Below are 27,045 nucleotides of genomic sequence, written 5' to 3' on the forward strand. Positions count from 1 at the left end.
AATCGCCTTTCTCACCTAAATACTAGAGGAGGCTAAAGTGAAAAGAATGCCATTTTCTCAGGGCTCTGGGGCAAAGCTCTGTTAATTATTTTCCCCTGGAGAATAGGTCTTTGTTACGGACAATGCCCTAGAAATGTTTCATAATGTTACTCCTCCTACCAGAGCCCTGCCATCTGTCTTGGTTCTTGGCAGTGAGAACATAGAAAACTTCCTGGAGGTAAAGTCCATGAAAGTGTGGTGGCATCCCTAAGACTGTGGCCCCCAGGAGTCTCTCATTTTCATGTTAGTCCACACTCAGTCTTCAGCAATTTGTTAAAATTACCATTTAGGTGTCCCTATCAGTTTATGTATGGCTCTAGAGAATTATGCTCCATTGAAGGAAATTACAGCTGGGACTCAATGAATTTGCTTGTCTTTCCAGGTTTCAGAAGGGCAGTTTGCTCTGTGATTTTACTTCTCTTCTGGGTTGAAGAAAAGTCGTTCATTTTCAGTTTGTTCAACTTTTTTCTTATTGTAAGGATAGTACTGATTACTTCTACATTATTTACTTGTTAGTTCTGAAACCAACAAAAAAATGTTGTTCTTTGTATTTGAGTTTATTATTTGATTAATTTGGCTTCAGCCCTCATTGTGGCATGTCAGGGCCAATACAATTTATAGTCTTTTCTTACTCCTCTTATCAAACAATGCCCTAATCCATGAACACTCACACTGTATCAAGTAAGATTCATTTTAGCTGCTCATAATGAAAACACCTAAAGTAACAGATTTTAAGGTGATAGAAGCTGTTTCTGTCTCATGTAAAGGAGGTTTGGAGATAGGCATGCCAGGCCGGTATAGAGATACCTTGGGGACATAGAGATTTAATTTCTTCTATAATAGCCTTAACATGTAATTTCCAGTTCAGAATGGCTGCTGAATCTTCAGCCATTAACTTTCCTGTCAGGAGAAAGAAGTCAGGAAGTTAAGGGTAAACAAGGGCATGCATCTGCCCATCTTTTAGAAACTTTCAAAATACTTTCATCCTATAGCTTCTACATACATCTTAGTCTTAATACCACACCTAACTGTAAGAGAACCTGGGAAATGAAATCTTTTTTTGCTGAGTTCATTGGAATCCCAATTAAAACAATAGTTTAGACACTAAGCAAAGAGTATTAATGTATACTGAGTTGACAAATAACAGACCCTGTCAGCAAGATTCAAAATCAATGGAAGTTGAAAGCTAATAGCAATTTGACTCCGTTATCCTTCTAAAACCAAAATTAAAATGAACACACACACACAACAGCTACATTTGACCTTGTTTTCATTGGCTGATGGAGTAAAAATTCACAATGATGAGGCTTCGATGACTGGAGGAATGCCAGGGTCCTTGGTTTTGCACCGATCAAGATAAAACAACACAGACACACGTGGAGTGGTTTTAACGAGCAGAGAGTATAAGAGGTAAGAAAGAAGGAAGAACTTCCCCCATTAAGAGACAGAGGGAGGGGAACTTCTACGGGTAAAACAAATCACTGTTTAAAAAAAAATTCTCATCAGATCTTGCTTTGTGTTTCTGGAGATGGAATATATATATTCCTATGATGGTTCACTTTCACATAGTGGCTTGATTATTAGGCAACAACTGATTAACACAATTGCTGGATTTTTGGAAGAAGAGAAGAAGGGCCATGTGGGACCGCCAGTTTACTGACAACGAAAGTTGGGTTGAGAGAAATCAAAGAAATAAGAAACAGCTATTTCTGCCTGAGCACTGTGCTTTTGATGTTTGATTCAACTACAGAAGTTACAAAAATAACATTTCTTTTTTATCAACAAAGTGGGGTGAGACATCACCACTAGACAGTTTTTCTCTAATAGCTAAATTCAGTTAAAGAGGTGAAGGCATCACAATTCTGTTTCCAATAGTAAAAAATATTACTCTCAAATTGGTCAATTCCTCCATAAATTTTTGAAAAGTAACTATATAGCAAATTCCTAAAATAAGAACTCACTTGACGGTTCAATACCTGAATGTTTTTCTAATTTTCTATGTGATGCGACTTTAAATAAAACTGTAATTATGGGTTTAAACTTACACGCACTAAATTTTGAGACAAGAGATCAAGTTTAGGACATCATCAGCATATTTACCGGATAAATTTCTATAGTTTCTGTGTTTTAATTGAAGTGCTTTGACACTGAGAAAAAAAGGAGAGAAAACAGTAAGGATTTAAATAATGTCAATTTCTACAGTTAAAAAAAAATGTGAATGATTGAAATGGATGAGCTACTGACATTGCCATATTTAACGTGTTTATAAATAATTTTACGTACCATACTGTGAAAATTATGACCTAATAAAATATAAACAAATTGATGATTTTTTTCTGAAATCAAAAGAACTCAGGTTCAATCAGTTTCTTACACATCACTTATACATCACTGTGATGTTCGAGATTTACTATGATATCCCTGAGGTCCTGTAACTAGATCATGAGGTGCCTTCTCAGTAATTACAGAATATAAATTGTGTTCAGTGTTGCCTACAGTGAAATGTCATTTTGTTGAAAAGGGGTAATTAATATGAAGTATATATATTAATTGTCAGTGAATAGAAGAACAAATGAACTGGATCATCCAATTAACCACCCAGACAAATGAAGATACATTTGGGTCAAATAAATGTATTCCACTCAGTTTAAGGAATCACTTAAAGGGAGTTTGCTTACTGTGGTGTAAATGAACATTTAATACTTTTAGAGGTGTCCCTCTGGGCTGATACCCAAGCTGTCTCAGCAAGGTCCTATTTCTCTATTGCTTGCCTCATATGACTAAAATCTCTAAGAAGTAATTTCCCCTGAATTTACAGAATATGTATTATCATCTATGTTAAAGCAAGATTTTTTAAAATGGAGTTAATATTTTCATTTCCTTCATTATATTATCCTGTTTTTTAAAGCACCTGTCAGCCTGTGTAAAGTAAGGAAAATGGTTTAGTATTTTAAAATGTATGTAGGACTAAAGGTAAAATCAAATAATACCCCTTTATAGTCAACTGTTATGATAAACTCTTTATAGCCAACTGACTGTTATGGTAATGTCCCAAACTCTAAATAGATAAATAAACAAACTAAAAGCAAATAAACATAGCATGAATGATTGATTGCAAATGGAAAATAATTTTTAACAAATTGACAAAACAATGCAGTTTAGGGAATTATCTTCTTTTATCTTCCTCAGAATTTATAGGTTGACAAAGAGTGATTACTTTCATGATTGAGTTATATAAAATAATTTTACCAGTCTTTGTACAAATCAAAAACTTGTCATCCCTCAGACTCTCAGTGCTTTTTTTTTTTTTTTTTTTTTTTTTGAGATGAAGTCTTGCTCTTGTTCCCCAGGCTGGAACGCAATGGTGCGACCTCGGCTCACTGCAACCTCTGCCTCCTGGGTTCGAGCTATTTTCCTGCTTCAGACTCCTGAGTAGCCGGGATTACAGGCGCCTGCGGCCACGCCTGGCTAATTTTTGTATTTGTAGTAGAGACAGGGTTTCACCATGTTGGCCAGGCTGGTCTCGCACTCCTGACCTCAGGTTATCCGCCCGCCTTGGCCTCCTGGGATTACAGACATGAGCCACCATGCCCGGCCCACAGTGCTTTTTAAAAATAAATATGTTATTCCAGAATCAATTCAAGTACTATAAGATCTCTTACTTTTCTGGCTGCTATGGACTGAATTTTGCTCCCCGAAAATTTATATGTTGAAGTCCTAACCTAAAAAGTGATGGTATTTGGAGATGGGGTTTTTGAGAACTGATTAGGTCAAGAGGAAATCATTAGGATGGGGTCCTCCTAATGGGATTAGTGCCCTTATAAGAAGAGACAAGAGAGCACTCTTTCCCTCTCTCCTCTCTCGAAACCTCTCCCTCTCTTTTTGCCATGTGAGGACATGGCAAGATGATGGCCATCAGCAAACCAGGAAGAGGACTCTCACTAGGAGTCAAATAAGCTGATACCTTTATCATGGATGTCCCAGTCTCCAGAACTGTGAGAAATAAAGCTTTCCTCTTCCCCGGTTCTCCCACTCTTTTGTTTAAGTCATCAAGATTAACAGGAAAGATGATTGTTCTTCCCTGGAGAAAACGGATAAAATATAGATATCCTACTGTATTTGATAGGCTTGTCTCATTTTCCACAGTTCCTATTGATCCTTCTTGGACCAATACAATAGACATTCTAGCTGACTGTCCTCCAAAGTTTCAGAAATTGGTCAGTATAGGAACTTAATTAACTCTAAGGACTTCCTATTCCTAAAGATGAATGTTTATCTCTTACTTTTTAGTTCAAACAATAATGTGTAAACCTACACTGTCCTACCTAATTCTTCAGAAAGGGTTATAAAATGAGTAGCACCTTGTAGAAGAGCTCATATCAGAGGCCGATATGGGTAATTGGTATAACGTAGAATGAAACCTACACAATACTGTTCACTGTAGCCATGGCTGGAATCAGAGTTCAAGGTGAGATTATGTGAGATGGTACAAAAGAGATGACTGACACTACCATGCCCTCCATGAAGTGGAATAAATCTTGAAGTTGATGGCCAGTCACAATCTTTATAATAGTCTTAATACAGGAAGGTTAGTGGAAGAAGGTTAGTATCTACTTGCTATTACTGATTTGGAAGGCATAATTGATATTCATCCCCATCCTTCAGTATGTCACTTTACATGGTGATTAACAGTAAATAAGAGGGTTCATTCTCTAAACTCTTACCAATAATAGATATTGCTAGTAAAAACAAAAGTTACAATATCAGATGAAAAACTGAATCTTGTGCTTTAATTTTGCTGCTTGATTTACATTGAATTTAAGTATGTTTTATAGTGTCTTTTTATATTTCTTCATTTTTGAAAAACATATTCTTTTTTTCTTATTTTTCTGTTGACCCTTTCTGTAAATTGTGTTGATTTTAAAAAGCTCAGATAATAAGTTATACTGTAAGTCCGGAAAACATGAATGACTCTTGAGAAACAGATGTGGGGCAATGGCAGTTTCATATTGGCTTTTAAATTGTACTGAATGGGTTGTTACTTATTTCTCTGCACTAATTGTAAAATAGACTGATATAATGAATTACTTTGAACCACTAAAGTTGAGCTTTAACCTGGGATTATGGTGAGTAGGTCATTCTGCCTACAAAAACTAAAAGAAGGGTGCTTTCAAAGTGTATACTATATTGATATTTCTGGATTCAAGTGTCATTAATTATTTGAACATATTTTCTAGCTCTGTTTAGATAATAGTGTGTGAATGAGATATGCTCATGCACATTACTCTAATTTTCCCAATTGGTTATTACCAAGGTAGGGTATCAATTGAGTTTGCAGGTTTATCAGTCACTTGCAGCACTGTTTATATTATGTTGGCTTCCTTAAAACCCATGTCATGGAACCAATTTAATTTTCTGCTCAAGAGAGCTATTTAATTTACATTCAGTGTGTTCTGTTGTTTGAGATTTAGGATTTTTCAGAAAATAGTTTTAGCAGAACGCTCCCTGAGGCAGGTAATAAATTGTAAGTTGCAGCATGTCACCGAAGACATTTAGACAAGTGCCTGTTCATTAACTAAGCTCACTATGTAAATTAGCTTTTGAGTGGAGGTTACAGAAAGGCAAGTTTTGGTTCAAAACAAAGAATATTTAATAATTTTTACTGCTTAAAATTGGAGAACATTATCTCAAAAGACAGTGAGTTCTTAGTCATTATCAGTGTTAAATGTCCAGAGACTCAATTGTTTTAGAGGGAGACCCTGCTAGGAGTGAGGATTGACTGACTCACTGGTGTCTGTATAAGGATGGTCTAGGTTCAGCCACATTAACAAATAACCATAAAGGAGGTTTGGAACAACAAAATTTTCTCATATGCTAAAACCCAAAGAAGTTGAGAGGTGGAGCACAGTTGGCTCCGTTCGTTCCCCTTACTTTAGGACTCGGGTTGACAGAGGCTTCATCTTGAAATGAGCTTCTGTTCTTATTATATAGAAAAGAAAGGTGGTTAACAAAAAAATGTCTCTTAAAAGTTTCTCCTGTAAGCGACACTCTATTTTTTTGGCCAAATATTATTCATCCTTGAAAAAGAAGGAGATCCTTTCATTTGCCACAACATGGATGGACCTGGAGAACATTATGTTAAGTGAAATAAGCCAGAAAGGAAAAGATAGCATGATCTCAAAAAAGGTCAAACATATAGATAGAAAATAAAACAGTGGTTACTAGGGTCATGGAGTGGGTAGGAGGATGAGAATGGGGAGATGTAGATCAAAGGATACAAACTGGCAAATATGTAGGGGAAACAAGTTGAAAGATCTAATGTACTAACTATAGTTAATAGTAGTGTATTATAGTCAAGATTTTTTCTAAATGAATACATTATAGCTGCTCATGCCATGGGGGTGGATGGGTAACTATGGGAGATGATGGATATGTTAATTAGTTCCACTATAGCAAACATTTTACTGTACACGTATATTTCATAACATCATATTGTATACCTTAAATATGCACAGTAAAATTTATTTTTTAAAAGACAAACAAATAAAAACACATTGCTTAACTTCAACAGCTATGAGTGCCATCCTACCACATCCCTACCACAGGAAACCAGATTTGTGAACAGCTCTATAAGTAACCACAGTCTCCAATTGTCATTCATTTTTGAAATGATTTAGAGTCCAAATAGCAGAAAGCCAATTATAGGATATGGAAATAGATCTTCCTTTAGTACAGCAGACTCAACTTTTCTGCATTCTCTGTCTCTTTGAAAGGGTTTCATGAAAGCAGAGAGTGAGTGCAAACAAACATTGAATGAATGTGGTTTATTGCCATATATCATATCTGCATGAATATTGCCTTTTAAATTTTTTATTTAAAATTGTTTTGGATACATAGTAGCTGTACATATTTATGAGGTACAAGATATTTCAATACAAGCATACAATATATAATGATCAAATCAGAATAATTGAAGTATCTACTACCTCAAGCACTTATCATTTCTTTGTATTAGGAACATTACAATTCCATTCTTTTAGTTATTTTGAAAATTACAGTAAATTATTGTTAACTATACTTACCCTATTATACTACTGAACACTGGATCTTATTTCTTCTCTCTGTATTTTTGTGTCCATTAACCATCTCCTTTTTATTCCCCTCTCCCCACTACCCTTCCCAGCTTCTGGTAACCAACAATCTACAGCATAAGTCCATGAGTTCATTTTTTTTAACTCTCACATATTATGGAGAAAGTGCAAAATTTGTCTTTCTGTACCTGGCTTATTTCACTTAATGTGATGACCTCCAGTTCCATCCATGTTGTTGCAAATGACAGGATTTCATTCTTTTTTGTGGCTGAATAGTACTCCACTGTGTATTTGTACCACATTTACTTTATCCATTCATCTATTGATGGATACTTTGTTTGATTCCATATCTCGGCTATTGTGAATAGTGCTGCAATAAACATGGAAATGCAGATATTACTTTGATATACTAATTTCCTTTCTCAGTGGGGTTGCTGGATCATATAGTAGTCTATTTTTATCTTTGAAAAATTTTTTTCAGGAATCTCCATACTGTTTCACATAGTGGTTGTACTAATTTACATTCCCACCAACAGTATATAAAGGGTTCCCCTTTCTCCACATTCTCGACAGCATTTGTTGTTGCCTGTTTTTTGTATAAAAGCCTTTTATTTCTTTAGAGACAGGGTCTTCCGGTGTTGCCTCTACTGAATTCAAACTCATGGATTCAAGCGATCGTCTCACCTCAGCCTCCTGAGTAGCTAGAACTATGGGTGTGAGCCACAGTGCCTGGCCTAAAAAGCTATTTAACTGGAATGAGATTATAGCTCATTGTAGTTTTAATTTGCATTTCTCTGGGGATTAGTGATGTTGAGGTTTTTTATATACCTGTTGGGCATTTGCATGTCTTCTTTTGAGAAATGTTTATTCATATTTTTTGCAAATTTTAAGTTGGATTATTTGGTTTTATTCTTATTGAGTTGTTTGAGCTCCTTATATATTCTAGTTATTAATCCCTTCTCAGATTAGTAGTTAGGAAATATTTTCTCCCATTCTGTAGATTCTCTTTTCACTTTGTTAATTGTTTCCTTTGCTGTGAAGTAGCTTTTTATCTTGGTGTGATATCATTTATCTGTTTGTGCTTTGACTGCCTGTGCTTTTAACGTCTTACTCAAGAAAACTTTGCCCAGGCCAATGTGCAGAAGTGTTTGTTCAACGTTTTCTTCTAATAGTTTTATAATTTGGGGTCTTACGTTTAAGTCTTTATTTTTTTACTTGATTTTTGTATATGATGAGAGATGGGATTTAGTTTCATCCTTCTGCATATGGATATCCAGTTTTTTCCGCATCATTTATTGAAGATGTTGTTCTTTCCTCAGTATATGTCTTTGGCACTTTTGTGAAAAATGAGCTGACTATAAATGCATGAATCTATTTTGGAGTTCTCTGTTCTATTTCCTTGGTCCCTGTGTCTGTTTTTATGTCAGTACCATGTTGTTTTGGTTACTGTAGCTTTATAATATAATTTGATGCCAGGTAATGTGATTCCTCCAGTTTAGTTCTTCTTGCGTAGGATAACTTTGGCTATTTTGGGTCTTTTGTGGCTCCATATAAATTATAGGATTGCTCTTTCTATTTTTGTGAAGAACATTATTTTGATAGAGATTGCATTGAATCTGTAGATTGCTTTGGGTTGTATAAACATTTTAAAAACATTGATTCTTCTAACCCATGAACATGGCATATCTTTCCATTTTTTGTTATGTCTTTAATTTCTTTCAACAACATTTTATAGTTTTCATTGAAGAGATATTTTACTTCTTTGGTTAATTCCTAAGTATTCGATTTCATTTGCAGCTATTTTAAATGGGATTACTTTCTTGGTTTGTTTTTCAGATTGTTTGTTTATGGCATATAGAAATGCTACTGCTTTTTGTGTGTGGATTTTGTATCCTGAAACTCTACTGAATTTGTTTATCAGTTCTAACAGTTGTGTAGTGGAGTCTTTAGGTTTTTCTAAATATGAAATCAGATCATCTGCCAACAAGGCTAACTTGACTTCATTTCTAATTTGAATGTCCTTTATTTCTTTCTCTTTTCTAATTTATCTAGCTAGGACTTCTAGTACTATGTTGAATAAAAGTGATGAAAGTGGGCATCCTTGTCTTGTTCCAGATCTTAGAGAAAATGCTTTCAGGTTTTTTTTCTCATGCAGTGTGATACTTTCTGTGGATTTTTCTTATATGGTTTTTATGATGTTCAGGTATGTTCCTTCTATACACAGTTTTTTGAGAGCTTTTATCATGAAGGGATGTTAAGTTTTATGGAATACTTTTTCTACATCTAATGAAATGATCATATAGGTTTGTTCTTCATTCTGTTGATATGATGAATCACATTTATTAATTTATGTATTTTAAACCATGCTTGCACCTCTGGGGTAAATCTCACTTGATCAGCATGAATGATCTTTTTAATGTGTTGTTGAGTTCTATTTACTAGTATGTTTTTGAGGATTTTTACATCTATGTTCATCAGAGATGCTGGTCTGTAGTTTTGTTGTTGTTGTGTTATCATCTGGTTTTGTTATCTGGGTAATACTGGTCTTGTAGAATAAGTTTGGAAGCATTTCCTTTGCCTCAATTTTTTGGAATAGTTTAAACTGGATTGGTATTAGTTCATCTTTAAATGTTTGGTATAATTCAGCAGTGAGAGTTGGTGAAATGCTGGTATGGACACTCCTGTGGCCAACACAGCTGGTACTCCACATTGTTGCACCTGAAGCTTTGCAGACCAGCACAATACTGGCCTGTGGCCACTGCTGCTTGGCTGCTACTGATGTTTATTCAAAGTCTAAGACCACTTTAGTCAGTGGATGGTAAATTCTTCTGAAACTGGGTACATCTCATCAAGGCAATGGATTCCTTTCTGGCCACAGTGGGTCTGAAAACGCTGTCGGGGAGCAAAGATCTGCACTCTGGAGTTTCAGGAATATGCCTGCTGCTTTTTATTACTATTACTATGGTACCCAGGTTGCAAGACAAAGTTATCTGTATTCTTCCTTCTCCTTTCCCCAACAACATGTCAACATGGTACTGACATAAAAACAGACCTTCTAACCTGACTGCCACTCAAATTTATTCCAAGCTCCAGGTCACTTTAGTCAGCGGGTGGTGAAGCCAGCCAGAACTGTTTCCTCCTGCTGAGGCAGGGAATTTCTAGCCCAGGGCTGGTCTAAATGCTTCCTTCACAGGTGCCAGCAGAATTCTTCCCTGCACTACGTTCCACTGTGACAGGACAGCACTGAGTTCCCAAGGTCCACTCTCACTTTGGTCTTTCTCGCCCAAGCACACAGATTCTGTCTTCATGCTACACTACATGGGGTTCGCAGTGGGGCGGGGGGGGGGGAGGTGCTATAGGCAATGCAAGACTGTCTTTTCTACCCTCTTCAATGCCTCTTTCCTTGATAATATAGTCAAACCAAGTACTGTGGTTGTCACCTATTTTGGTTTCTATGAAGGTGTTTTCTTGCATGAATAGTTGCTCAATTTGGTCATCTTGAGGGGGAATGATCACTGAAGGGCTATATTCAGTCATTTTGCTTCAGCTCCCAAATATTGCCTCCTTTAAGTGTGGAAAAAGAGGAAGAAACATTAACTACTCCCCACCCAGCTCCCCTTTATAGTGACATAAAAAACAACAGATATGTCAGAGTAGCAGAAAAAAAATATAACCTGGGCCACCTCAATGGAAACTATCAAAATATTTTTATAATCTATCCACTTATTTTTATATTTATTGTCGCCTTTCAAGTCCAAGCCATAGTAATCTCTAGTTTGAAGTACTTCAGTAGTCTCTTAATTGGGCTTCCTGGTTCTCTCTTACTACCCTAACTACTCTTATTACCAAACTGCAAACATACTGGTATTTTAAAAAATGCAAACCTCATTTTATCAGTCCTTAACACACGTCAAGGCTTCCATTGGCACTTAGAAAAGACCAAAACATGTATATATGAAAATGTATGCACTCACACACATATTTTTACTATGACCTACAGGGAAATAAGTAATTGGGTCTTTATCTGACTCTCCAACTCCATGCCAATGGGGTATACGTATTTCACTAAACCAAATAATGGGGTTTCAGAGGAGACTAATATGTGTTGTTTTGGGGGGAGATCTTGAGGACAAAGGTGCCGGTAACTGATTCATGTCTGAAAAATCTAAAGGTGAAAGACTGGATCAGACATTTAAGTAGAACAGAAAGACACCACTATTTGGAAATAGTCTTCACCTTCAGAGATTGACTGTATATAGGTGTATGCTTCCGATGTTTGCCATGGACTGGATGTTAATCCCATATAAAAAAAAGTTCAACTTGTGCTGTCTTCAGGGAAATGCCTGTAGAAGCAAAGTGACCACAAATTTAAAAGTGATACGTATTTTCCCTCCCTCTGACTGCTTTTAAAATAAAAAATTCGATTTAATGAGTTCTCTTATGAGGAGCCTACCTGCATTTTTCTTTGCATTGATCCTACTTGGGGTGTATAGTATATCTTGAATCTGTAGCTTGATATTACCTATTGGTTTTGAAAAATTCTCGGCCATTTCTATGCAATTATTGTATCTGCCTCATTTTCTGATTGCTCACCCCTTCCATGATGCCAATTACATGTATATCAGAATTTTTCCCATGTCCCATGTGTTTCTTGAAAGTTTTTCTCTCAGTGCTTCAATCTAGACAGTTTCTCGTCAGTCCTCACCCATACTTCGATCTGTTTTTTTTTCCTTCATCTCTAATATGCTGTTAAACTCATCCATCTATTCATAGTTTCAATAATTATATTTTCCGATTCTAGACTTCCTGTTTGGTGATTTGTTTTAGTTACCAGTCCTCTGCTGAATACTTCACCTTATCACTGAATTTTTTAAACTTGTTAATCATTTTTAAAGGTTCATGTCTAAAAACTAAATAGCTAGATTCTACATGAGTTTGTTTATATCATCTGTTTATTTTTCTCGGTTTTCAGTTAATTTTTTACTTTTTCCATGCCTGATGGTTTTTTATTTACTGCTGATTATTGTATATGAAAAATAGTTGAGATTATTTGAAGCTCTGGATATTGTTATACTTCTGGGACAATTTAATTTTCCTTCTGGTAAGCAGTTAGGCTAAGGACAGATTGTATTATTCCAATCAGGGATTTAACTGATTTAAAGTTGGCCTTTAGTTTTGGTGAGGGCTGTTCTATTTCTCATTCACTCTTACCCTTAGAATATAACCCTTCCAGGTCCTAACTTAAAGCCTCACCCTTACAATATAAACCTTCCGGGTCCTAACTTAAAGCCTCAAGTGTTTACCAAGTCTTCTCCTTCTTGTCAAGTTTTAAACTCCAATTTTTCTCCTGTAGATCTGAGATTCTGAAAACAGCTGTCTTATGTTTTCGGTCTTCAGTCACTGCATTTGACTGTGTCTGCATAAACCCTTTAAGGGACTTACTGGTGCCAAATTGGTCTCACCTTCTAGGTTTCCCTTCTCTGAGACATCATGCCTGTCTTGGTAGGTTGCTTTGCACTCCAATAGATGTTATTTTATATGTTATCCAGATTTTCCAGGTTTCTCAGAAGTATAATTGGTCCAAACAAACTACTCCATGATTGCTGAAAGTGGTAGAGTACTATAAATCTTTTACCTCTAATATTCCAGTTGATTTTATAATTAAAATTTGTCTTGGCACTAATTATAAATATTCACATAACACCTTTTTAAAAATAATCTATTTTAATATTTATAGGTGCACGATCACTTTGGTGTATGAAATTCCTTTCAAAATTAATTCCCATAATTATCTATTGTAGATTAGTTCAATTTAGATATCCTCAGAAATCTGTGCTGTCAACACAAACATTATTTTTAGCTATGATACTATAAGTAACAGTTCTTGTTTATAAATTATGGCCACTGAAAGCAATACTTTTTCCTTTGTTTTCTTCTGCTATTCTGAGAATCAATTGAAATTGCTTTAGAAGTGTATGCTTCCTTAAATTAAGATCTCTGGCTTGGCTATCATTATTTAAATACCTAGTGTTATGTACGGACTGGTTGGTTTATTGATAGATTTAGCCATTCAACAAATATGTTTTGAGCATCAACTTTATCTTAGTCACATTTCTGAGATAATGTGTGTACAGAAAAGAGACAGGTAGACAAAGGACTAAAATGCAATAATGTAATATTTGCAATTGAGAAATGTACATAGCACAAAAGGAGCATAATCCTGCCTGGAGAAGTCAAGGAAGGATTCACAGAGTAGTTAATGTTTTAACTGATCCGTGAAATATTTTTCGTAGTTTTCAAGTCTGATAAGTCCTACAGGATCTTATAAAGTGGTTACCAAATCCGGCCTTGAGAAGTCTTGAAAATATTGTTAGTTTTCAGCAAATGGTGCCAGAATAACTGGTCATGCACATGAAACAAAATGAATCAAGACAAAGACATTACAAGCTTTACAAAAGTTACAAAATACTTCACAAAAATTTAACTCAAAATACTCATGGAGATAGAGAGTAGAATGAGAGTTACCAGAGGCTGGGAAGGGTAGTTGCTGGGGGGGTGGTGGGGTGGAGAAAAGTGAGGATGGTTAATGGGTACAAAAAAAAATAGAATAAATAATATCTAGTATTTGATAGCACAACAGGGTGATTATAGTCAGTAGTACTTTTATTGTACATTTTAAAATAACTAAAAAAGTATAATTCAGTTGTTTGCAACACAAAGGATAAATTGCTGAAGCGATGAATACCCCATTTACCCTGATGGGATTATTATGAATTGCATGGCTGTATCAAAATATCTCATGTACCCCATAAATATTTACACCTACTGTGTACCCATAAAAATTAAAAATTAAAAACAAATTACCTAAAAATGGATCGCAGACCTAAATGTAGATTACAAAATACAAAACTCCTAGAAAATAACATAGGAGAACATCTACATGACCTTGGGTTTCGAGATGACTTTTTAGATATGGCACCCATTACAATCAATGAAAAAATAATTGACAAGCTGGATTTTATTGAATTTTCAAAAATTATTTTCTGCAAGTGACCCTGTCAAGAGACAAAATGCAGACTGAGAGAAAATATCTGCAAAAGAGATATCTGACAAAGTATTGTTATCCAAAATATACAAAAAAACTCTTCAAAGACAACAATGATTCAACAAACAGCTCAATTAAGCAATGAGCCAAAGGCCTTAACAGACATCGCACCAAAGTAGATCAAGTAGATGCACACATGACAAAAAAGTATATGAAGCCATGGTCCTCATAATATGTCATAAGTGAAATGCAAATTAAAACAATAATGAGATACCTGACATACCTATTAAAATGGCCCAAATCCATAACACTGACAACACTTGACTACTGGTGAACATGTGGAAAAACAGGCCTTTCATACGTTTCTGGTGGGAATGCGAAATAGTATAGCCACTTTGGAAGACAGCTGGAAGTTTCTTACAAAACTATTCCTACTCTTACCAGATAATACAGCAGTTATGCTCCTAACTATCTACCCAAAGAAGTTCAGAACGTGTCCACAACTTCTTCGGGTAGATATTTAGGAGCATAACTGCTGTATCATCTGGTAAGAGTATGTCCACATCCATAGAAGGTACACCACCAAGAAATAACCCCAAAATCAACCATGGTCTTTGATAATAATGTGTGTCAAAATACATCCATCAATTGTAACAAATGTGCTCCTCTGGTGGGGCATGTTGATAATGGGGGAGTCTGTACCTGTGAGGAAAATGGGGGTATATGGGAAAATGAGAACTTTCCGTATTTTCTGCTCTATTTTTCTGTGACCCTAAAACTGTTCTAAAAATAAAGATTATTAGAGACAGCATGTGAAAAGAGCCCAAAGCTAACGAGAAAATACAATGACACTGAGGAATTCTGATTATTTCAGCATTACTGGAGCTTGAGGATTGGACAGTGACAACAGTGAGCAAAAAGAGGAGGAGAAATGAGGCTAGAAAGAAAAACATAAGTGTGATGAACCTTAAAGGGCATCATAACAAGGTTGGCATTCCTTTTGAAAGAAATGGATTGTCATTAAAAGATTTTCAACAGAGGAGTAGCATGATCATATATACATTACAGAAAGATAATTCTGGTTGCATCATAGAGAATGGTTTGGATCGTTGGAAGACTGGAGGCAGGGAAGCCAGAGAGGAGACTCTTGCAATGATCTAGCTGACACAGGTTTTGAGCATGGAATAAGTAATGGAGAGGCGAGATGATGGGATCACTGCTATCTTTGTTCTATATAACCTCCACTTCTACCCATAGCTCTTTTTCTTTTTCCATGCATAATCAGAATTTGAGGCTACCCTCTTTCCAATAAAAACAGTATTTAACTGGCAACCATATTTTCTGTATCGTTCTCTCAAATCAATTCCTATCATGACACCATTTCTTTTCAAATTTCCTGGATTTCACTGAAAGTTTCTTATTTAAATTTCACCAAATTTTAAAGTGATCATTACTTTAAATAAGTTAACTCACATTTGAACAGTACAGATTTTATAAAGAGTTGTACAAAATGGATGCCTCCTAAATATTTTGAAACTATGATGAGGCTTAATTTTATTAATCTATTTTAAGTTCTGCAGTATGAGCACAATTAGAGTTTTGTTCTCTCTCAGCCACACATATATTTCACATGAAAGACGTTTCAAAGTTATTTTATAATGTGAACCAGAGGAATAAGTTAATTTAATGAAACAATGTGAAACATTGTCCTGCCCTTAGAAGGGAAGCAATACGTGACCAAAAAAAGCTCACGTTTATTAAAAATGTCATTTGTCAACTCATTAATTATATTAATAGCTTGCATTGGTAAGGTACTTTAAATTTCTTTCACACTTATTATTCAATGTTAATTAAAATAAAAATAATTGTAAAAATTTTAGTTTGTAACAGGCTGTATGGATCTTGATGTGGAACTAACACTCATTATCTCCAGGATCCCATAATGTGTGCAGGGATTAGGAAGACATTGCTGATTACCTACTATGTGTTCATGATTATTCTCAATGCACTGACAAATAGTAATTGTTTGCATAAAGTCCCTCCCTTGATTGTCTAACAATTCTATCTTTCCCACTGGCCAGGGACAAATTGTTAAAGAAAATGTATCATTTACTATCAGCAAGAAAATAGCCTGAGTATATAGAGACACACTTTTTATTAAGTCTGGGATTTTGAGTCACAAAATAGTCGAGATTTGCATTATAGCTTTTCATTTCTAAGCAATTCCTAGGGGGAAAGACTCTCCCAAAATTTAAAGGAATTGCTTTGATGTTAATGTATAAAACTGCCAAAACAGGATTTTCCTATGTTACAGTGTATATGACAATGTTCTTTATTTCTAAAGTAGTTACTTATTGGTACCCTAGTGGAAATGTTAAGTCTTGTATTACAGGCAAATCTTAGTTTGTTCAAGAACTGATTAATCAGGTAGAATTTTCTTTTGCACTTTCAATTCCTTGATTTTGTCCATATTCCTATTTCTTATTATTTCTACTAGTACATGGCTAACAAAACAGAGAAAAGTTGTAAGAAGTCAATTGTATTGAATGCTTTCCTAACTTTTTCCTTCGAATTTTTCTTTAAACTAAGTATATTTCACTGAGAGGTGAAAAGATTTGTGAACATCTGGGTCCTAGTCTGCTGCCACCTGTGACGACCTGCATTAATCTTTAGATCCTTTCCCTGTTCCCTAAAAAACACTGGCAAAGTTAATCAGTGACAAAGTTAATTAGAATTTAGTTCTCCTAAAATGTCTCATCATCAACAGCAATTCTATGTACCACTGCAAGATGCAGTTTAGAGAGAGTGTCTGCAGTGATGCTTATCAAAGTAATTGAAAAAGGCGGGTGGGGGTGTTTCAGAATTAATCACTAAAAAAGTGCAAAAAGCATCTCAAGTTTGCAGTGTGTTATGAATTGAATTGTGTCCCACAAAAAGATATGTTAAAGTTCTCGCCCCGGGGACCTGTAAATGTTAACTTATTTGGAAACAGTCTTTGCAGATAGAGGTCATTACAGGGGGCCTTCATCCAGTATGACTGATGTATTTATAAGAAGAGAAGGGACACCAACAGAGACACACCGTGAGGCCATTATGTGATGACAGAAGCAGAAATTGAAATGCCTGCAACTGAAAGCCAAGGAATGCTAAGGATTGCCAGTCACTACCAGAAATCAGAAAGAGGCAAGGAAGGATTTTCTGCCTGGAATCTCAGGGGGAGTATGGCCCTGTTGACACCTTGATTTCAGACTTTCAGCCTCCAGAACAGTGACAAGATAGATTTTTGTTTCTAGTCACTCAGTTTGCAGCACTTCGTTACAGCAGCCCTAGCAAATTAATACAGAATGTAAACAATATTTTTTTCAAGAGAATTAAAAACATGCAGGCATGTAATACAAGTCAGTAACTCTATGCTTCTAAGACACAGACTCGTTCAGATAGAAGAATGGTTGCTATTTTTTAATTAGCTGCAAGGAGACAGCTGCTCCTTAAATTTTTCTGACTCACTTGTTTTTTAAAGTAAACTTCATTTTGAGATATTTGCAGTTCCACATGGAATTGAACTATTGGACATTGCTATATTTCTCTGAACTTCAGAAAGAAAGAGATCAAGGGGTTAAGCAGAAAGGTATGCTTGATCGCATTATATGAGACTCTAGAATACAAGATAATGATTAAGGAGTGTTGAATGTTCTCATAAATAGAATTATGTCGACGATAATATGAATAATAATGTAGAGAATAAAAGAGGAAAGTACCCAAAGCAATCAGTGAAACTGAAAATTAAGCTTTTTGTTGAATCTAGAATTATAAAGTTTTATGATTGTGTCCAAGGTAAGTATGAGAAGAATGTGTGGGCAGGTAATGGTCAAAGTGAACTGAAGTCTTAAAGAGATGGTAGAATTTTGATAAGTGACAAGAAAAAGCAGAAAATCTCATTCTTAAGTTGTGTTCTTTCAACATATGTCATAATTACAGAGCATTAAAAAATATTATTTAAAAGAATTGAAAAAAACATGGGTGTATAAGGTGGCAAAGAGGATCGACCTGCCTTGAAGAAATCTGTCAATGGAATCACCAAACTTTACTATTCACATATGTGGAATCATGGGGAACTATATGGATGTTGCCAAATTTTAGAGAGTAATTGAAGAAGGTGGCGATATTTAACCTAGGAAATAGAACATGACAAAATAGTTTTCAAAATCACTGCCTTGGCATTTGGAGTGACGTCAGAAACATGGCATAAAAGGAAACTCCATGCACTTGTCCCCCACAGGCAGGTAGGTAGATAGACAGACAGACAGACAGGTAGGTAGGTAGGTGGGCGGGTGGGTAGGTAGGTAGATAGAGAGAGAGAGAGAGAGAGAGAGAGAGAGAGAAAGACAGATAGACAGACAGATAGATAGATAGATAGATAGATAGATAGATAGATAGATAGATAGACAGACAGACAGACAGACAGACTGACAGGCAGGCAGGCAGACAGACAGATAGATAGACAGATAGATAGATATATAGATACATAGATAGATACATAGATAGACAGATATTGGCTAAAATAATTTTTTCAGAGCTCCAAAAACAGTCAAAGGTCTAAAGTGGCCAAATGAATGCCTAATCAAGAAAAAGCAACATTCAAAACATTAGGAAATGTGATGCTTTTACTCACTTTTGCCTCACCCATTTCCCAACGTGGCATAATGCAACAGTGAAAAAGCAACAATCCAGTTTCCAATTCTTTCCCTCAAAATGGAGGGAGCAGAACAGACATCTTTTTGTTGTTCTAACCTGTCTGGGGGTGGCCTGGAAGACTGATTGTGGGACACAAAATCAATGTGCAAAAGTCAGATGTCTTTCTGTACATTGATAATTGACATTCTACAAAGGAAATCAAGAAAACAATCCCGGTTATAAGAACAACAAAAACATAAAATGCTTTAGAATAAACAACCTAAGAGGTAAAAGACTTATACACTGAAAACTATAAAATTCTGCTGAAGGAAAAGGAAAATAAATAGAGAGATCGCTCATGTTTATGGATTAGAATACAATTCCTATTGTTATGATGTCAATACTATCCAAAATGATCAACAGCTTCAGTACAATTACTATAAAATTCAAATTTCTGATGACTTTTTTTGCAGAAATATAAAAATTCATGCTAAAATTCATATGAACTCTCAAGGGATGCTGAGTATTCAAGACAATCTTTTTCTTCCTTTTACATTCAGCTTATTTGTACCTTGAGTCTAAATTATGTCTCTTATGGGAAGCATATCATATGTTTTTAAATTAACTCTTTCAACTGCTGGCTTTTGATTGAAGTGCTGAATTCATTTACACTTAGTATAATTACTGATAGAGTTCATATCTTCCATTTTGATATTTTTTCATGTCTTATGTCTTTTTCCATCCCTCTATTCTTCCATTGCTGTCTCTTGTTAAATAGATATTTTTTTATTGCGTCATTTCAAGTTTTTCATTTCAATTCCCTTGTCATTTGTTTTAGTATGTTTTTTAAAGTTATTTTACTAATTGCCCTGGGGATTGCAATGAACATCTTAACCCATAATAGTCTAGTCAAATTAATACCAATTTAATTTTAATAATATATCAGAACTTTTATCCTATACCTCTGTATTCCCACTGCCTTTCATTGTGCTATTACACTCACAAAAATTAATTTTTATAATTCTGTATCCATCAACATGGATTTATAATTATTGGTTTATGCAGTTGTCTTTTATATGAGATAAAAGAAGAAAAATATAACAAGCAAGAATACGTTTTGTCTCTTATATTTACCTATAGTTACCTTTAGCAATACTCCTCATGATTTCATGCAGATTCAAGTTTTTGTCTAGAGCGCTTTCATCTGATCCTGATTGAAATTACTGACTGGTGTCACTTTCTTTCAACCTGAAAAGCTGCCTCTGGTATTTCTTGAACAGCAGGTCTACTAGCAATGAATTATTTTCTCTAGGAATGTCTTAAGTTCTCACTTATTTTATGAAGTATGGTTTTGCTAGCTATAGAATCTTTGGTTGAAAGTCTTTTTTTCTCAGTACCTTAAGTATGTCATCCCATTGCCTCTGGCCACATTGTTTCCAATGAGAAAGCAGCTATTAATTTTATTGAGGATCCCTTACACATGATGAGTCACTTCTCTCTTGGTGTTTTCAAGATTCTCCATGCCTTTGGCATTCGACCATTTGACTATGATGCGTCTCTTTGTAGAATTCTTTTTTTTTTTTTCATCTTACTTGAGGTTTGTGGAGCTTCTTGGATAAATTTATTAATGTTTTCTATCCAACTTAAATTTATTTATTCACGTATTTTCTTCTGCCCAGTTTCTTTTTCTCCTCTCTGGGTTTTTCATTACATAAATGTTGTCCTTAATGTCGTGCCACAGCTCTGTAAATCTCTATTCAATTTTCTTCATTCTTTTTTCATTCTGTTCCTTACATTGAATGCACTCAATTGACCTTTCTTCTCATTAGCTTATTCTTTTCTCTGCCTGCTCAAATCCGGTGTAAAATTCCTTTAGTTAATTTTTCATTTCAGTTATCATATTTTTCAGCTCAAGAATTTCTACTGGTTTATTTTTCAGAACTTCTTTTTATTGATATTCTAAATTTGATGAGACATCATTCTTATGTTTTCTATTAGGTCTATAAACATGCTTTATTAAAAGTTATTTAGAGATACTTAAAACAATTGATTTGAAGTCTTTGTCTAGCACATACAATGGCTGGGCATTCTCAGGGAGACGTTATATTAATTGCTTTTTTCCTTTGTGTATGAGCCATATTTTCCTGTATATTTGCTCATCTCATAAGTTTTGGTTGAAAATGGGACTTTTCAAATAATCTAATGTAGCAACTTTGGTAATCAGATTTTCTCCATTTCCCAGGGTCTGTTGCTGTTGCTGCTAGTTGCTATTTGTTTGTTCAGTTACTTTTCTACACTAATTCATTAAGTCTGTAGTGTTCATTCTGTGTCATGACTGAGATTTTTGCTAAGTATAGTGGTCATATGACACCAATAATTTTCCTAGTCCTTGCCAAAGGGCTTTTTGTGCATGTTTGGGCCCAAATTCAACACTCAGCCAGGCAATTGAAAACTCCAATTTATCCCTCACTGCCTGCTTGTGTAATGTCTTAAGGTTAGCCAGAAGTGAGAGCTTAAGACCTTGTTATATCTTTCTTGGACATGCAAACAGCTTTACAAAGGCATGTGACCTTCTACATTCTCGGGAACACATCTGAGCTTTCAAAGCTTCTTTGGTCATCTTAATTCCTAGATTTTCGTTTTAAGGTTTTTGGATAGTTTACCTCAGGCAGCCACGAAGTTAATCAATTTCCTCTCATTTTTGTTTTTTGGAACAAATGCCCCTAAGAAAAAGGCTTTTCAAACGGTACAAGCTCCATGTCTATTTAAATAAAGAAGGATTTGCAAGTAGGGTCTTCCAGTCACCAGAAAGATCAAATAATGACAATGGGATAGAACTTTGAAGAGAATTCAGATCCATTCTGCCTCCTGGCTGTGAGGCTGTCTGTTTCCAACAAGATTGAGGACTTTTGATTTTCAAGCCTACTGTGGAGGTGGCGGAGGGAAAGATGGGAATAGGGCGAGTTAAAATGGCACAAAGCTTACTGTTCTCACTAAGACTCAGTTTTTTTCCTCTCAAATAAAACCATTCTTCAGATTGCTGCAAGCTTTTGGTGAATCTCCATTGTTCTGAGAATGTTGATTCTGTCGTCTCTGTTTTCTTACTGATTTTATGGAGGATAAAATTTTCAGAGATTCTAACTCCACCATTTTTACTGACCTCCCTCTGTTTTTTATTGGGACTGTGAACCCAAAAGTAACTGAGACAGATCTCAATCAATTTAGAAAGTTTATTTTGCCAAGGTGAAGGACATGTGCATGACACAGCCTGATGACATGTGCCCAGTGTGGCTGGGGCACAGCTTGATTTTATAGATTTTAAGGATACATGAGACATGAATCAATATGTGTAAGATGTACATTGGTTCTGTCCAGAAAGGTGGAACAACTCGATGCAGAGGAGGTGGCTTCCAGGTCATAGGGAGATAAAGACAAACGGTTGCATTTTTTTAAGTCTCTGATTACCCTTTTACTGAATACACAATTTACATGTGAGAGGAGGGTAAAGACATAGTCACTTATGCCTTAGTCTGGCTTAGTGAAACAATAGGGCAGAGGAAGTGATCAAATATGCATTTGTCTCATGTGAGCAGAAGGATGACTATTTTTGTCTATTCTTTGCCCACAAGGATCTTTTTGGGGGCAAACTGTGTGGGAAGTATGTAGCATTTTTACCTTTGTAGCTATCTTATTTAGGAATAAAATGGAAGGCAGGTTTGCCTGATGTTGTTCCCAGCTTGAATTCCCTTTGCTTTAGTAATTTGGTGGTCTCGAGATTTACTTTTTTTCAGGGGCACAGTAGTGTTCATTTATTTTGTGTATTATTTCACATTACAATGGGAGAACTGAATAGTCATGACAGACTGAATGCCCTCCAAATCTAAAATATTTACTATCTTCTCCTTTACAGAACAAGTGTTCCAACTTCTATTATATGACATTTTTATATTGTGTTGGAAGTTAGACTAGTTCAGTTGCTCCTAACCTAGGTTCCCATCAAAATCATTTGTGATGCTGGCTTAAAACTCAAATGTCTGATTCAGTGGTTATGGAGTGCAACGAGCAAGTCTGTATTTTTTAAAATGCCTCAGGAATCCTAATGCAGATAATTATATTATTAAGAACAACTGAAGTAACTGATTTCCAGTATTCTTTCTAAATGTATGATTCTATATGTTACATTTCCAATAGCAAGCCCTAGTAACAACAAATGGGGAAAATAGTCATAGGCTCATTATCAAGCATTGTGTTTTCACTCCTATTATCAACAAAAGTTCCATTTTGTTTAAATGGATTCATCTCTAGTTTATTATAGTCAATAGTCCATGGAGGAAGAATTAATGGACCTGAAAGCCTGAATTTTTCCAAGTATGTGTGAATTGCCCTTTACTGACATTTTCTTTCAAGGACCCAAACTTACTCAATTTTTTTACTTGATTGACAGATCTCAAGAAGGCTCAGGGCCCTATCTAACATAATAAAAAGCAAATGCAGCAAAAGCCAAAATTGACAAATGGGATCTAATTAAACTAAAGAGTTTCTGCACAGCAAAAGAAACTACCATCAGAGTGAACAGGCAACCTTCAGAATGGGAGAAAATTTTTGCAATCTACTCATCTGACAAAGGGCTAATATCCAGAACCTACAAAGAACTCAAACAAATTTACAAGAGAAAAACAAACAACCCCATCAAAAAGTGGCCAAAGGATATGAACAGACATTTCTCAAAAGAGGACATTCATACAGCCAACAGACACATGAAAAAATGCTCATCATCACTGGCCATCAGAGAAATGCAAATCAAAACCACAATGAGATACCATCTCACACCAGTTAGAATGGTGATCATTAAAAAGTCAGGAAACAACAGGTGCTGGAGAGGATGTGGAGAAATAGGAACACTTTCACACTGTTGGTGGGATTGTAAACTAGTTCAACCATTATGGAAAACAGTATGGCCATTCCTCAAGGATCTAGAACTAGATGTACCATATGACCCAGCCATCCCATTACTGGGTATATACCCAAAGGATTATAAATCATGCTGCTATAAAGACACATGCACACGTATGTTTATTGTGGCACTATTCACAATAGCAAAGACTTGGAATCAACCCAAATGTCCATCAGTGACAGATTGGATTAAGAAAATGTGGCACATATACACCATGGAATACTATGCAGCCATAAAAAAGGATGAGTTTGTGTCCTTTGTAGGGACATGGATACAGCTGGAAACCATCATTCTTAGCAAACTATCACAAGAACAGAAAACCAAACACCGCATGTTCTCACTCATAGGTGGGAACTGAAAAATGAGATCACTTGGACTCCGGAAGGGGAACATCACACACCGGGGCCTATCATGGGTAGGGGGTGGGGGGAGGGATTGCATTGGGAGTTATACCTGATGTAAATGACGAGTTGATGGGTGCTGACGAGTTGATGGGTACAGCACAGCAACATGGCACAAGTATATATATGTAACAAACCTGCACGTTATGCACATGTACCCTAGAACTTAAAGTATAATAATAATAAATTTTTAAAAAATAATTAAAAAAAAACTGTTCTTTTTAAATAATATAACATGGGGGCGGAGCAAGATGGCTGAATAGGAACAGCTCCCGTCTCCAGCTCCCAATGCGAGTGACACAGAAGACAGGGGATTTCTGCATTATCAACTGAGGTACTGGGTTCATCTCACTGGGGAGTGCCGGACAATTGGTGCTGGTCAGCTGTTGCAGCCAGACTAGCGAGAGCTGAAGCAGGGCGAGGCATTGCCTCACCTGGGAAGCACAAGGGGGAAGGGAATCCCTTTTCCTAGCCAGGGGAACTGAGATACACAACACCTGGAAAATCGGGTAACTCCCACCCCAATACTGCGCTTTAAGCAAATGGGCACACCAGGAGATTATATCCCACACCTGGCTGGGAGGGTCCCACGCCCACGGAGCCTTCCTCATTGCTAGCACAGCAGTCTGAGATCTAACTGCAAGGCAGCAGCAAGGCTGGGGGAGGGGTACCCGCCATTGCTGAGGCTTAAGTAGGTAAACAAAGCCCTGGGAAGATCGAACTGGGTGGAGCTCACAGCAGCTCAAGGAGGCCTGCCAGTCTCTGTAGATTCCACCTCTGGGGACAGGGCACAGCTAAACAACAACAACAACAAAGCAGGAGAAACCTCTGCAGATGCAAGCAACTCTGTCTGACAGCTTTGAAGAGTGCAGTGGATCTCCCAACACGGAGGTTGAGATCTGAGAACGGTCAGACTGCCTGCTCAAGTGGGTCTCTGACCCCTGAGTAGCCTAACTGGGAGACATCCTCCACTAGGGGCAGACCGACACCCCACACCTCACACGGTGGAGTACACCCCTGAGAGGAAGCTTCCAAAGCAAGAATCAGAGAGGTACACTTGCTGTTCAGCAGTATTCTATCTTCTGCAGCCTCTGCTGCTGACACCCAGGCAAACAGGGTCTGGAGTGGACCTCAAGCAATCTCCAACAGACCTACAGCTGAGTGTCCTAACTGTTAGAAGGAAAACTAACAAACAGGAAGGACACCCACACCAAAACCCCATCAGTACGTCACCATCATCAAAGACCAGAGGCAGATAAAACCACAAAGATGGGGAAAAAGCAGGGCAGAAAAGCTGGAAATTCAAAAAATAAGAGCGCATCTCCCCCTCCAAAGGAACGCAGCTCATCACCAGCAATGGATCAAAGCTGGACGGAGAATGACTTTGACGAGATGAGAGAAGAAGGCTTCAGTCCATCACACTTCTCAGAGATAAAGGAGGAATTACATACCCAGTGCAAAGAAACTAAAAAGCTTGAAAAAAGAGTGGAAGAATTGATAACCAGAATAATTAATGCAGAGAAGGCCATAAACGAATGGACAGAGATGAAAACCATGACATGAGAAATACGTGACAAATTCACAAGCTTCAGTAATCGACCCGATCAACTGGAAGAAAGAGTATCAGCGATTGAGGATCAAATGAATGAAATGAAGTAAGAAGAGAAATCTAAAGAAAAAAGAAGAAGAAGAAATGAACAAAGCCTGCAAGAAGTATGGGATTATGTAAAAAGACCAAATCTACATCTCATTGGGGTACCTGAAAGTCAGGGGGAAAATGGAACCAAGTTGGAAAACACTCTAAAGGATATCATTCAGGAGAACTTCCCCAACCTAGTAGGGCAGGCCAACATTCAAATTCAGGAAATACAGAGAACGCCACAAAGATACTCCTCGAGAAGAGCAACTCCAAGACACATAATTGCCAGATTCACCAAAGTTGAAATGAAGGAAAAAATCTTAAGGGCAGCCAGAGAGAAAGGCCGGGTTATCCACAAAGGGAAGCCCATCAGACTAACAGCAGATCTCTCGGCAGAAACTCTACAAGCCAGAAGAGAGTGGGGGCCAATAGTCAATATTCTTAAAGAAAAGAATTTTAAACCCAGAATTTCATATCCAGCCAAACTAACTTTCATAAGTGAAGGAGAAATAAAATCCTTTACAGATAAGCAAATGCTTAGAGATTTTGTCACCACCAGGCCTGCCTCACAAAAGACCCTGAAGGAAGCAATAAACATGGAAAGGAACAACCGGTACCAGCCATTGCAAAAACATGCCAAAATGTAAAGAACATCGAGGCTAGGAAGAAACTGCATCAACTAACGAGCAAAATAACCAGTTAATATCATAATGGCAGGATCAAGTTCACACATAACAATATTAACCTTAAATGTAAATGGACTAAATGCTCCAATTAAAAGACACAGACTGGCAAACTGGATAAAGAGTCAAGACCCATCAGTCTGCTGTATTCAGGAGACCCATCTCACACACAGAGACATACCTAGGCTCAAAATAAAGGGATGGAGGAAGATCTACCAAGCAAATGGAGAACATAAAAAAGCAGGGGTTGCAATACTAGTCTCTGATAAAACAGACTTTAAACCATCAAAGATCAAAAAAGACAAAGAAGGCCATTACATAATGGTAAAGGGATTGATTCAACAGGAAGAGCTAACTATCCTGAATATATATGCACCCAATACAGGAGCACCCAGATTCATAAAGCAAGTCCTTAGAGACTTACAAAGAGACTTAGACTCCCATACAATAATAATGGGAGACTTCAACACCCCACTGTCAACATTAGACAGATCAATGAGACAGAAAGTTAACAAGGAT

General features: G+C 36.4%; 1 long non-coding RNA gene across 1 annotated transcript; it reads right to left on the reverse strand.

Annotated features, from left to right (window-relative positions):
* Window positions 1–577: 577 nt before the first annotated feature.
* Window positions 578–2,186, reverse strand: LOC106995295 (uncharacterized). Its single transcript, XR_001442075.1, has 2 exons — window positions 2,091–2,186; window positions 578–939 (listed from the first exon to the last, which is right to left on the reverse strand). It is a non-coding gene; the product is annotated as an uncharacterized LOC106995295 (long non-coding RNA).
* Between the last annotated feature and the right edge of the window lie 24,859 nt (window positions 2,187–27,045).

Source organism: Macaca mulatta, chromosome X (assembly GCF_049350105.2).
Source record: "Macaca mulatta isolate MMU2019108-1 chromosome X, T2T-MMU8v2.0, whole genome shotgun sequence".
Lineage (NCBI taxonomy): Eukaryota > Metazoa > Chordata > Mammalia > Primates > Cercopithecidae > Macaca > Macaca mulatta.